This window comes from Podarcis liolepis (genome assembly GCF_965112155.1).
Source record: "Podarcis liolepis genome assembly, chromosome: 4".
NCBI classification, from domain to species: Eukaryota; Metazoa; Chordata; class Lepidosauria; order Squamata; family Lacertidae; genus Podarcis; species Podarcis liolepis.
Genome location: NC_139558.1, coordinates 23354009 through 23367921, shown reverse-complemented (window position 1 = coordinate 23367921; position 13913 = coordinate 23354009).

Below are 13913 nucleotides of genomic sequence, written 5' to 3'. Positions count from 1 at the left end.
GGACATGTTTAATAGGCGGGCAGCCTGGTGTCCTGACGTTATAGAGTTATCAGGCTAAGACTGGGGAGAGACCCCGCTTCCAGTCCCCGTGAAGAGTACTTGGGTGACTTTGGGGCAGCTGCTCTCTCAGCACAGCCTAGCCTGCCTCGCAGGGTTGTTGTGAGAATAAGGGGACGGCGGGGGGAAACTATGCTTATTGGCTTCACTCCTTGGTGGGATGTAAATACAGTTCGTACATCAAAACAATAATATTCGCAGGTATCTTATATGCTCCCAGATTAAATGCCATTTTAAGCAATGGACCATTACAGAACATGAGCAGCAGTTAAAAGCTATAACAGTAACAGCACTTCTGAGAGTCCTGGGCAAAATCATTATCAGAAGATATCTGAAGACAGCCCTGTTTAAGGAAGTTTTTTATGTTTGATGTTTTATTGTGTTTTTAATATTCTATTGGGAGCCGCCCAGAGTAGCTGGGGTATAAATAATAATGGGTGCGGTATGAATCATCATCATCATCTTTATTCTGGCACTGAGATCATAGAGTTTCCATTAGGCAAGCTTATCTGCTGATGAAATTTCAAAGACAGGAGGCCACTATTGAGAAGGCCCTGTATCGCATGTCAGCACCTGCCTTACCCTGGATAGTAGTGGCATGCAAAAAAACCTACCCTGAGGACCAGACCAATTTATGTGGTTACAAGTCCTTGAGGCACACTGGTCCTAAGCCATATGAGATTTTGTTTTGCTTTTGTTAATTTAAAGCATTTCAGAACCACTTAGGAACATAGAAAGTTAATTTATACTCAGTCAGCACCAACAGTTCATCTAGATAGAAAAGCTGCCTATAAGCTTATACACTTGCTTCATGACTCCTTCAAAGAAACAAAACACAATTTTCTGTGTTCTAACGTCTAGGGATCACAGGAAACAAAGCTGTAATTGTTAGGTCGCTTACTAGGAACATAGGAAAGACCATTATAGTCAGAGCATCCAGCTTAGTATTGTTTTTGTTTTCACAGACTAGCAGTGGGACTTCAGGGTTTCAAGCAGCGGACATTTCCAGCCCTACCTGGATAAGTCAAGGATAGAAGTTAGGACCTTTTGCATGCAAAGCAGGTGCTCTACCACTGAGCTATAGTCCTTCTCTACTCACTTCAGAGTGCAGATGCTTAGAATTCTGCAATTAGAATATTTGTACAACTGCAAAGACCAGTCTAGATACACCAAGAATGGGGAACATGTGGTCCTTCACATGCTGGACTCCATGCTAGATGGACCAATGATCTGAATTATTAAGGTAACTTCCTACATCTCATTCTTGCTTAATAACTGCTTTATTGAATTAGGCCAAGGTCCACCTTGTCTAGCATAATTTGCAAAAATCTAACAAACAGGCACTCAGTTTCTAGCAGAATTTAGCCAACATATGAAGCCAGGTCTGCCTATTACAATACCATCCAGGAAATGCAGGAGGAAGGGATTTTTTTTAAGACAATAAACTGAAATTACGAAGTACATATGGGCCAAACAATTTTTATGTGTCAATACATTTCATATATTTTTACAGCCGGAAGTTATAAAAACACAATAAGCCAGGTGTTGAAATACATATTCAGCATGGTTTTGATGCTTTTGCTTTGCACAGCATACAAGCAGTGGCGTAGCGTGGGTTGTCAGCACCCGGGGCAAGGCAAGTAATTTGCGCCCCCTAACCCGTGGATTTGCGCCCCCTAACCCTAACACCCAGATGTTGCGCCCGGTGCAGCCGGCCCCCCCTGCACCCCCCACGCTACGCCACTGCATACAAGTACTTCACATAAAATAGCAGAAGACCAGTAGCTTTACAGTAAACTATAATATTTTTACTTGTAGAAAAGGGAGGCAGTTTCTGGACATTAGATATTGGTATCCATATCCACCGTGGGCATCACTGCAGAATATCGTTTCCTACTTCTGCTCAAAAACAAAAGAAGGAAACACACAATTATGACAAGTTATGGAGAAACTGAAAAAAGCAACAAAAATTAAACACACCATTGCTTGGATCATGTTTAACTACCATATAGCCAAGCCCATCCCAACATCTAGTAAAATAATCAAGCCCATCCCTAAGAAAGCAATGGTATTCTTCAACAAAACAAGTCCTTCTGGTTTTATGTGGGTAAACTAAGCTGATACATAGGATGAGGCTCAAAAAGCAAGAACAGAAGAACTAATCTATTCCTCTAAGTATTGACAAATTATGTAAGAGTCAAATCTCCCTACCTAATTAATTAAATAAATAAATCAAGCTCTCAACCCAGATGTATATGGGGAAAAATAAAAGTGATTAAATAGATTCCTTTGCAGTGGGAAAAACCCACTATCTACTGTACTGTTGCTGGTGTTATGAGTTTTTGGGGTGCCTGGACTCAACTTCTAATTCTTAGGTGCAAGCACTGGATTTAGCAAAGTGTTTAAACACAGGTGAAACCAATTTCCCGTGTTCAGGAGATCGCCTGAGAGATGGGCCATTAACAGAGAACAAAGACAGGGAGGTGGGATATCAGCAAAGCAAAGACTCTGTTCCGGCCAGCAAATGAGGGAAGCCCATGTCTGAGCTCTGAGATAGAAGAGCCAACGCATGGTGGAAAGTTTAGGATTGCAATTTGGGAATGATGTGAGCTGGAGAGAAAAAAGCCAGTAAAAATTCAGCAAGCTGTGGAGTGTCAGAGCCATGACTGATGTCTGTTTGAATCCCAGGCTGCAGCAATGGGAGAAAAGGGGCCCCCTTGGAGTGTTAATGCTATGAGCATCGCAGGCTCAGGTTGTAGACACACACACACACACACACACACACACACACACACACACACACACAGTAAAGACACCACAGTCTCTGCTGTGCCTCATTTCCAAAGGAAACACAAACCCTATGTTTGTGTCAGGAACCCCTGAGAATCTTGCACATCTTGAAGATTAGGGTGGTGTGTAACATAGTTGTCTCTTAAGTTTTCATGCTGTTTTTAACACATTTTAAATTACTTATTATGAACACAAACATTAGAATACTGATAAATCTCTCCTCCTCCTCAGGGCTTCTTTTGCCCTTTTCCTCCTTGACTATGAGCTCTTCTCCTAGCATGCTTCCACTTCTCGATCTCCTTGTTTGATCAGCCTCTCTCAATCTAAAAATAGGGGGGGGGGGTTGTAAGAGCTGAAGATAGTACAGTGGTACCTTGTGTTACATACGCTTCAGGTTACAGACTCCACTAACCCAGAAATAGTGCTTCAGGTTAAGAACTTTGCTTCAGGATGAGAACAGAAATCATGCTCCGGCAGCGCGGCAGCAGCAGGAGGCCCCATTAGCTAAAGTGGTGCTTCAGGTTAAGAACAGTTTCAGGTTAGAAACGGACCTCCGGTACGAATTAAGTACTTAACCCGAGGTACCACTGTATGATGCAGCATTGTTCATGGTATGCACACATCCTGCTACTGTCTCTTTTAACAGGGTTCACAAGGTTTTATAATATTTCACACAGCGCATGCAAAACCTTGCAGCCTCTCCCTATCCTCCAGCATCTGCTGCCCAATGGTAGGGCCGGGCTTACATATACTTTTGAAGCCTTATTTCACCAGGGATTTGGCATTCTAACTAGCCTATCTGCAATTCTCCCCCGTAAACCTATGGCTTTCTTTTTTTCTTTTTAATAGTCCCATGCACACAATCACCTCTTAGCCTAGAAATAAGTCCAGACTGGGTGGGTGGAGGAAGAGGTTGCACAGGGAAAGGATGGATAAGTATGTACATGTTATCTGTTTTTCCTACAAATGCTCCCCAATCTCATGTTTGGAAACACACCTTTCTTGAGATAATGTGTTGTTTGTGCACTAGACAGCAAGAACATGAGTTTCCAAGGCATTTAGAGAGGTGCTTTTTGCAATAGATGCTAAGAAAGGGTGCAATAAAATGGGCTGCAGCAAATGCTTTTAAAATGAGCTAGAACAGATTAATTTGTCCTCAGTTTCCCAACCACTTAAGCAGCTGGCTGGATGCCTTGAATGAGCTCTCAAAAGTATTGTATCGGGAGCAATTAGGTAATTGAGAGGTGGAAAGGTACCAGGAACAGATGGCCTTCCTATTGATTTTTCTAATATATTTTCTGATAAATTGTTCCAGTCATCACCACCCCCTTCTCCCTGGCTTTGAAAATGTGTGGCCATTTTGTCCAAAATATTATCGACGATGGAATAAGCACAATTCTCATAACAATTTCCTAACTGCATCCTAGCCAACATCTAGATGTTAAGAATGATATAAACGTTATCCCAGAAGGCTGGAAAGTATCTTCATTTTAAATTATTGTACTTGTCTCCATTCAGTACAATAACTGTGTACCAAATATGCCCTAAAGATTTTCCATATCTAAAACAGTGGTTGATTTTTAATTTTCTTTCGTCTCACCATAGCCGCCTGAGATTATAAAAAAATGATTTACTTGGATCCTTAAGTGGTTTTTAAAATAATTACTCTTGTTACATCAAACAAGGTTAAGAGGCTGGTGTTCTGGGCCCTGGCAGGTGCCTGAGAATGGCTCCCGCTGACATGGAGGCCTCATCTGAGCTGTGTAATATCGGTGAAATTTACAGAATACATAGTAGCAACTTCTGTGAGATATCCCTGGCTTGCAGAAGTTGCTACTGCGTCTTCTGCAAGTACTTGTCTCACATTATACTGGTGGGATTGTAAGTAGGCTATAGGATAGTACTGCTGGTGGTGAATAATTGATCTGGGAACCGGACTCTATTTCCTTTCCTTGGGAGTTTTTTTCTGAATCGCGCTCCAGCTAGCAGCGGTGGCTAGCGATCCTTGGATAAGATGGATCTTCATCTTCCTCCCTTGTGCAAAAATAGTAGGCTCTTAAGCATTGCCATTTAGGGACGCGGGTGGCGCTGTGGGTTAAACCACAGAGCCTAGGACTTGCCAATCAAAAGGTCGGCGGTTCGAATCCCCGCGACGGGGTGAGCTCCCGTTGCTCGGTCCCTGCTCCTGCCAACCTAGCAGTTCGAAAGCACGTCAAAGTGCAAGTAGATAAATAGGTACCACTCTGGCGGGAAGGTAAACGCCGTTTCCATGCACTGCTCTGGTTCGCCAGAAGCGGCTTAGTCATGCTGGCCACATGACCCGGAAGCTGTACGCCGGCTCCCTTGGCCAATAAAGCGAGATGAGCACCGCAACCCCAGAGTCGGCCACAACTGGACCTAATGGTCAGGGGTCCCTTTTAAGCATTGCCGTTGTATCTTTCTCCCCAGTGGTATTTTATTTGTCAACAGTGCCTACTTCTAGAGGTAATATAGTCTGCTATCCTATATGCGAAGGGTGGAAAACATTTAGCCCCCTTGATGTTGTTGTTGTTAATTGAATTTATATTCCGCCCTATACACGGGGGTCTCAGGGTGGTTCACAGAATAAAATCAAGATATGAAATCATAAAACGCCTAATAAAAACAAAAACAACTACAATTCCCATCAGCTCCAGCAAGCATGGCAAATGGCAATGGATAATAGGAGTTGTAGTTGAGGGCCAAAAATTACTCGCATGCTGTGCTACGCACACTTACCTGGGAGTTAGTCCCATTGAGCAGAAAAAGCATATATAAAAAGTAAAACACCAGAAAATGTTTTATCCCTTCTCCTGCAATTAGAAATATAGTCTTAAGTTCTGTGCATTGATTGCAACCAAGTATAAAAAGTTATCTGTGGAAATTTAAAGACTATCCGTTCAGATTAACACGCAACTCCCTCACCCTGCCGTTGTTTCGACATGTCCAGAAAAGCACAAGCCTTTTAAATTCTGCGTCTGACGGTGCATTCCAGTCAGTGGTAGAACTTGATCTGCAAGGTGTAAGACAGAAGGTGGAAGACTTGGGAGACAAGGTTTCAAGTCCCCCATGAAACTTGGTGAGGCAGCAGGCTGGGGCTCCTGGGAGGAGCAGCAGATCTGAGCCCCCAAGGAATTTGCCACCTGCTGCCTCCTGCCCTTGTCCCCTATCCCCCCTCCGCCACAGACACACACCTCCACCTGCTCCTCTCTGGCCTTCCCCCCCCCTTTTCTCTGGGGCATCTCCAGGCCACTTCCAGTCAAGTCAGGTGGTGGCGGCAGCAGAAGGAACAATGATGCATTTTCTATTTTGCCTCAAGCAACAAAACGTCCTGCGCCAGCCCTGCTCAGAGGATTGTTGTGAGGATAACATGGGGAAGAGGAGAACTATGAATGCCACCTTGAGTTCCTTGTAGGAAATAAATGCAATAATAAATGAATAGGAATATTAATAAGAAGCCTATCCCCCAGCCTCTTAAAAAGCAGAGACATCACCTTGCCGACAAAGGTCCGTATACTTAAAGCTATGGTTTTCCCAGTAGTGATGTATGGAAGTGAGAGCTGGACCATAAAGAAGGCTAACTGCCGAAGAATTGATGCTTTTGAATTATGGTGCTGGAGGAGACTCTTGAGAGTCGCATGGACTGCAAGAAGATCAGACCTCTCCATTCTGAAGGAAATCAGCCCTGAGTGCTCACTGGAAGGACAGATCCTGAAGCTGAGGCTCCAATATTTTGGCCACCTCATGAGAAGAGAAGACTCCCTGGAAAAGACCCTGATGTTGGGAAAGATGGAGGGCACAAGGAGAAGGGGACGACAGAGGGTGAGATGGTTGGATAGTGTTCTTGAGGCTGCCAACATGAGTTTGACCAATCTGCGGGAGGCAGGAGTGCCTGGCGTGCTCTGGTCCATGGGTTTACGAAGAGTCGGACACGACTTAATGACTAAACAACAACAAATCCCCCAGCCTGCCTTGATGTAAGGATTAGAGGGCTGTAGGAAACGCAGAACACTTATTTTAATAAAACTTTCAGATTAATTGATAGAGGTTCATATTTGTAAATTAGTATCCGACCTGTAGAACTCTGAAAAAAGATTAAATTGATTTACTGCTTTCTGCTTTTTTCTGTCTTTCTATCTGCCCAGGTTCACGGCAGTGTGCCAAAACAAACACTGAGCTATCAGACATCAGCTTGGTGCCTTCTTCAGCTCAGCAAGCCCTAAGGCTGACCCTAATAATGAATCTGCTTTTTAATAATCGTATCTTTCCCTTTCCAGTAGATGTAACTGGCCATTCAACACTGCACACCTGGCAGTATGGATAAAAGAGCAAGTCATCTACCTTCATTGTAAATTACTGTGATGGGAGATAGAATGAATCACCCTTCTTATTTTGATGGCCATTTCTGTGGTTCACTGAACAGCTGCCCTGAGATTTTGTCCTCTTGTAATTAATTAATTGTTCTGGACTGGTATCCCATTTCATTCCAATACAGTTTTATAAATTATTTGCTGTTAGAAAGTGATCCTCTTAAAAGTGTGACTTCTGCACACACCCACTCTCCATTTTGAAGAGAGAAAATTAAAATATAGAGCCATTTCCCCTGCTCCCTTATTTAAGAAAACCTGGATAAGCACCACGCAGGGGAAATCATAAATGCCTGCCATTAGAGACAAAGTAAGAAATGGATTTATGAAAGTATGACGGAGCCTCCTGCCATGAGCACTGATCAGGAAAGCTCTGATGTGCATTATGTTTTCAGTTTGTAAATTAAGTATACTTAACATTTATAGACTCTGACTGCACATGAGACCGTTTTATGATTCTTAAGGTGGAATGGTTCCTTGCTCTCCCTCCTGCACTGCACTGCTCTGATAAACCAAAACACATTTCTAATAAACAGGCAGAGAGATTAAAAATAAAGCCACTACTTTTTTTTGTAAGGTGCGCTCCAGACTCATTATAAAAGTTTATCGCCTAAGTAAAGCTGCACTCTTAAAACATTTAAAACCTGCTATGTAAGAGAAGCAATAATTCTGCCCTGACATGACTTGTCCATGGTATCAGTCTGTGATGTACACTAAGAGCTTTATTTTAAGGAAATCAGCACATAAAAAGTGCATTTGTTCTGAGAACTTCAGACTGAAACACAAAACAAACAGCCCATGGGGGTGCATATCCATTTAAAAGGCTCAGTGCCTATACGGGCTACAGCCCTGCATGCAGTTAAAACCTCTTATATCCTGTTTATTTCAGTGCAGTTTATAATACAATCCTTTACAGAGTTGCCTGGGAGTACGTTTTGCTCAGTTTGTAGGGACTTTCTTCCAAGCGAACATGTATAGACTCATACTATTGAGCAACCGACCTTAGTCTATGCACCACAGGTATTGACTTTGTATTGAATTTATGCCCAACAGATCACATATACTCCATCTCTCTGCTAGAGACAATCCCCCCTTTTCTGGTACTAGCCCCTAGTAAAATAATGTGCCTATTTTGCAGAAATAGCAGAGGTGCCTTTTTAAAATGCCACACATACTGCGTATCTGTATGTTTACCATTTTGAGTTAATAGCAGCTGAGGGAATGACAGGATAACAATGCATATGAGGAAAACAATACAGGGAACAGTTAGCACCCACCCACACGAATTTCCACCCAGGGTTGGGATGGTGAGCAAACAAGCAATAATAATAATAATAATAATAATAATAATAATAATAATAATAATAATAATAAAGTGCTTTTTTCAGCTGGAACTCAGTTCCGGCCATCTCTGGTGGACGCCATTGTCATTGTTAGAGAATAAGGGAGGCACTCATGGTGAGTTCCAGCACCTCTTTTTCTAGAAAAAGAGCACTGTTACTGTAGATAAACTTTTTGCCTAAAGGCCACACAGTAAATTCATGCATAAGATGACTTTTGGGTTTTCCTAGTTCATATTCTCTTATCGGTTGCACCGCAGTCTCAGCCTCCAGCCTCATCAGCAAGGGAAAGTACACAAGCCTGCTTGCCTCAGAGGGGTTTTCCACAAAAGCAGTGTGGCAGGAGGAGGGCTATTCCCACAGAGCAGTTTCTCGTGAGCATGGTCAGCCACAGCAGTGAGACAGCACAACAGAGAGGATGAATGACGCCAGCTTTGTGAATAGCAGCACAAGAGACGAGGATATTTAGCCCGTTTAAGAATTGCTCTCTATAGCCTTTGAGGAAAACGATGCTATGAGAGCGCATGAGGCCAGGGAACGTTGGGTCTTTGAGGGAGAATGTTTTAAGAGAGAGAGAGAGAGCAAAGTAATGTCTGTGTGTCTTGGGAACAGAGGGAGGGAAGGGGAAAGAGATAAGAGATGCTTTTTTAAAAAAATGCATCCACAGAGGCTAACGTTTTGACAAAAATGTTAATAGGCAATAATCAATAGGATGAAACTTTTCCTCACTTGGGAAAGCTGCATCTGTTGCTTTCTGTGAGCTGCACTAGATACTGTCTCGGTAGACATGTGGCTTTTTAACACTTAAAAGTAAAGGTAAAGGGACCCCTGACCATTAGGTCCAGTTGGGACCGACTCTGGGGTTGCAGCGCTCATCTCGCTTTATTGGCCGAGGGAGCCAGCGTACAGCTTCCGGGTCATGTGGCCAGCATGACTAACCGCTTCTGGCGAACCAGAGCAGCGCACGGAAACGCCGTTTACCTTCCCACCAGAGTGGTACCTATTTATCTACTTGCACTTTGATATGCTTTCGAACTGCTAGGTTGGCAGGAGCAGGGACCGAACAACTGGAGCTCAACCCGTTGCGGGGATTCGAACCACCAACCTTCCGATCGGCAAGCCCTAGGCTCTGTGGTTTAACCCACTTAGGAAGCAGCTAACAGTTTCTAAGTGCTGTACAGACATTAAAAGACAGGGAAAGTCCCTGCCGCCCCCTGCCCACAGGCTCACCATTTAATACAAAGTGGGGGATGCAATGCAGAAGGAAAATAAAAACAAGCCCGGGAGCAGCTCCACCTTCACATTGGTCTCCTGCTTGCCGTATGATGCAGTTCCTCAGTCTCCCCAGGGTAACTTGCAGTCCCTTGCTATTTACTCCAGTTCAGTGGTAAAATGTGGGGTTTCCCACGGAAGGCATTAGGGGGGGAAAACGAAAAACCCGCTTGGACACAGAGCTTTAACATGCAGCCCTGTGCCAAGGTAACGTAGGAGAGGTGGCCCTGGAATAGGTTGATTTCAGTGAGGCTCTCCCCTCCTTCCTTGGGCTTGTCCTCTGCCTGCAAGCCAAATTCTGTATAGCAAATTCCTCCACCACTTCGCCACAATATAGTATCTGTAAAATACACAGCACCATTCTCACCAGCAGCCTCTGAATATCTGGGAGTAGAGGGCAAGGTTTCCTAGGCAGATTAAAGCCCCAGCACCTCCCCCTCTCTCTCTCTCTCTCTCTCTCTCTCTCTCTCTCTCTCTCTCTCTCTCTCTCTTTCTTTCTTTCTTTCTTTCTTTCTTTCTTTCTGGGACACAGGTGGCGCTGTGGGTTAAACCACAGAGCCTAGGACTTGCCGATCAGAAGGTTGGTGGTTCAAATCCCCACGACAGGGTGAGCTTTGTACCTCTTTTTCTTATACAAATTATCCCTGCAATTGTGTCTGTAGACATATGGCGCAATGAGTCAGTGCATCTGGCTGTTAATAACTAGAAGGCTGTTGGTTCGAGCCCACCTAGGGACAGCTATGGGCAGGATTCTTGTGTTGATAGATTATGACTAGATCATCCTCACAGTCCCTTCCAACTCTTCAATTCTATGATTTAGCCATTAAATTCAGAAGACTGCTCACTGAAAGACTGGAGCCATACTCCACCAACCAAGGGGAAGAGAAGCCACGAGACGAGTTATCTAAGGATTAGAAGCTATATTTAGTTCCTCTCTTTTTTTTCTTCTAAGGCAGGGCTGAGTCACACTGCACTGGGCTTGAGCTGATATAAGGGCTTTCTGTATCCAAGGCGTAGTTTGTGCACAAGCCTGCAACAAGCTTCATGTGATTTCTTCTGTTTATGTCCAGACTGTGGAGCTCCCTGGGTAACCTTGAGGCAGTCACTAGCTCAAAGGTGCCTGATCTCATACGCCGGAGTTGTGAAGAAGAAAAATGTTGCGTGCCTATATGAAACAACACACTACCCTGAACTCTTTGGGATAAAAAATGCAAATCAATCTATCAATCTCGACTTTTCAGTAGGTACTCACGTTTGACTATTCAACTCCCAGCCACTCTTTGGGGGCCTCTGTAAAAAAATGTTGGCATGCACTGAAAGAAAACAACACCTAGGATCTATGAAGTTGCAACTACTTTAATGCATGTAGAGAATCAAATGCCATTCTCTCCACAGGTCCTTAAGTTATCCATAGTTGTCCTCAAGGTAAATGAAAAGGTAGCAAGCTTCTCTTGTCCTGCTGTTAGGAATTTGTGAAATGCTGACCTCTAGTGGCATTGAAGGAAATTTGATGTGTTGGTCTCTGGCTTTGTACTGGCAACGCAGTGAATATTCTAAATTAGTGTATGGTTTGCCCTTTATTATGCTTTCGGATATTTAAGGACTTGTTATACGCTGAATGGTGGATAAAATCACTTGCATCATATTGACTCTGCTGTTACAGCAGCTGAATCTCAAGGGCTGCCCACAGAATTTCCTAGTCTTGTTGTGTTGGATGAGTTTCAGTTGGTAAGGCTCGATGATGAAGGTTCTTGGATTGGTCAGGGTGACTACTTGTGCTCTGGACCCTTGCCCCCCCCCCCGGCTGATAAAAATTAGCAGGGAGGGGACAGTTGGCTGGGCCAGGGAGGTGATTAATGCCTCCTTGCGTGGAGGAGTGGTAAAACCCTCCCTGGATTTGGAAAATCTAAGTAACTATCTCCCTTTCTTGGACAAGATTCTTGAGTGGGTAGTTGTGGACGAGATCTAGGCTCTCGTGTAGGAAACTGATTTTCTAAATAATAATAATAATAATAATAATAATAATAATAATAATAATAATTTATTTATACCCCGCCCATCTGACTGAGTTTCCCCAGCCACTCTGGGCGGCTTCCAATCAAGTGTTAAAAACAATACAGCATTAAATATTAAAAACTTCCCTAAACAGGGCTGCCTTCAGATGTCTTTTAAAGAGAAGATAGCTGCCTATTTCCTTCACAGCGGAAGGGAGGGTGTTCCACAGGGTGGGCGCCACTACCAAGAAGACCCTTTGTCTGGTTCCCTGTAACCTCACTTCTCACAATAGGGGAACCACCAGAAGGCCCTCGGAGCTGGACCTCAATGTCTGGGCTGAACGATGGGGGTGGAGACGCTCCTTCAGGTATACAGGACCGAGGCCGTTTAGGGTTTTAAAGGTCAGCACCAACACTTTGAATTGTGCTCGGAAACGTCTATTTCAGTTGGGGTTTCGGCACAGAAACTGTTTTGGTCACGCTGTATGATGACCTCTGTCTAGGAGAGAGATGGGGAAATGTGTCCTTGTTAATTCTCCTTGACCTCTCAGTGGCCTTTGATACCATGGTATCCTTCTGGAGCAACTGTCCGAGTAAGGGATGGGTGGCATTGCTTTGTGGTGGTTTCGGTCCTACTTGGGACGGTCGTTTTTAGAGGCGATGCTTGGGGGGTGCTCTTGGGCCCTGTACAGCCTTCAATGTGTTTGACACCTACATGAAACCTCCAAGTGGGGTCATCCAAAGCTTTGGAGTACGTTGTCAGCAATATGCTAAAGACACACAGCCCTACTTTTCCTTTACATCTACAGGTGTGGCAGTGGAGGTGCTGGAAAATTGTCTTGCCTCAGTAAAGGACTGGATGAGAGCAATCAAACTGAAGCTCAACCGAGATGAGACTGAGACACTGTTGGTGGGCGGTTCCCTAGACTGAACAGATAGGAAATGGCCTGCTCTTGATGGGGTTACACACCCTCTGAAGGAGCAGGTACACAGCTTGGGGGTTCATTGCTGTTGCTGGAGACTCAGGTGGCCTCAGTGGTGTTCCATCAGTTTTGTGTGGTGGCCCAGCTTTGCCCCTCTCTGGACAGGAATAGCCTAATTTCTGTCATCTATGCTCTGTTAACCTCTAGATTAGATTACTGCAATGTGTTAGACGTGGGGCTACCTCTGACGACAGTTTGGAAACTGCAGCTGGTGCAGAATTCAGCAGCCAGGTTGCTCACCTTGAAAATCCCTGAAAATCCCTGAGAAGTAATTGACTATAGAATAACAAAAATAAAAAATAAACTAAAATTAAACAAAGACTTTACGAGATGCCGGCTACAAAACTCGTTTCACTGAACTAATCAGTTTCCTCAGAAGGAAATAAAGGAATTATAAGATTTTAAGTGATATCAAACAAGCTCAAGAGCAGGGCTGAAAATGCTTCCTGGAGTTTACAAAAAAGGTATGAAAACCTCAATGACAAGTTTTAAACATAGCCCTTTTTAAGAGAATCCAGCAGTAGTGATAAGAAACTGAGGTTTTAAAGTTTCAAACAAACTCAAAAAACAGGGCAGAAACTCAAAAAAGTTTTAAACATAACCCTATTTAAGAGAACCAAGCAGTAGTAATAAGAAATTGAGGTTTGAAGTTTAAACAAACTCAAAACCTTGACCTATGAAGCCTTAAATGGACGGCAATACCTCAAGAACCGCCCCTCCCCATATGAACCACCCTGGACCCTGCATTCATCATCTGAGCCCATTTTTCATGTGCCTCCTCCATGAGAGGTCTGGAGGGTGGCAACACGAGAACAGGGCCTTTTCTGTGGTGGCTCCTTGCTTGTGGAATGCTCTGCCTAGGGCGGCTTGCCTAGCCCCTTTGTCACGTATCTTTAGGCACCACCCCTCTTTTCCCAGGTCTTAAACAATCTATGGCCTTTTAAACTGTGTGCGTGCGTGATGGTTTTATGATGATACGTATTTTTGTATTTCTATGCCTGTGCTGCTTGGATGAAGGGTGGTAGTAAAGGTAAAGGGACCCCTGACCATTAGGTCCAGTCGTGACCGACTCTGGGGTTGCGGCGCTCATCT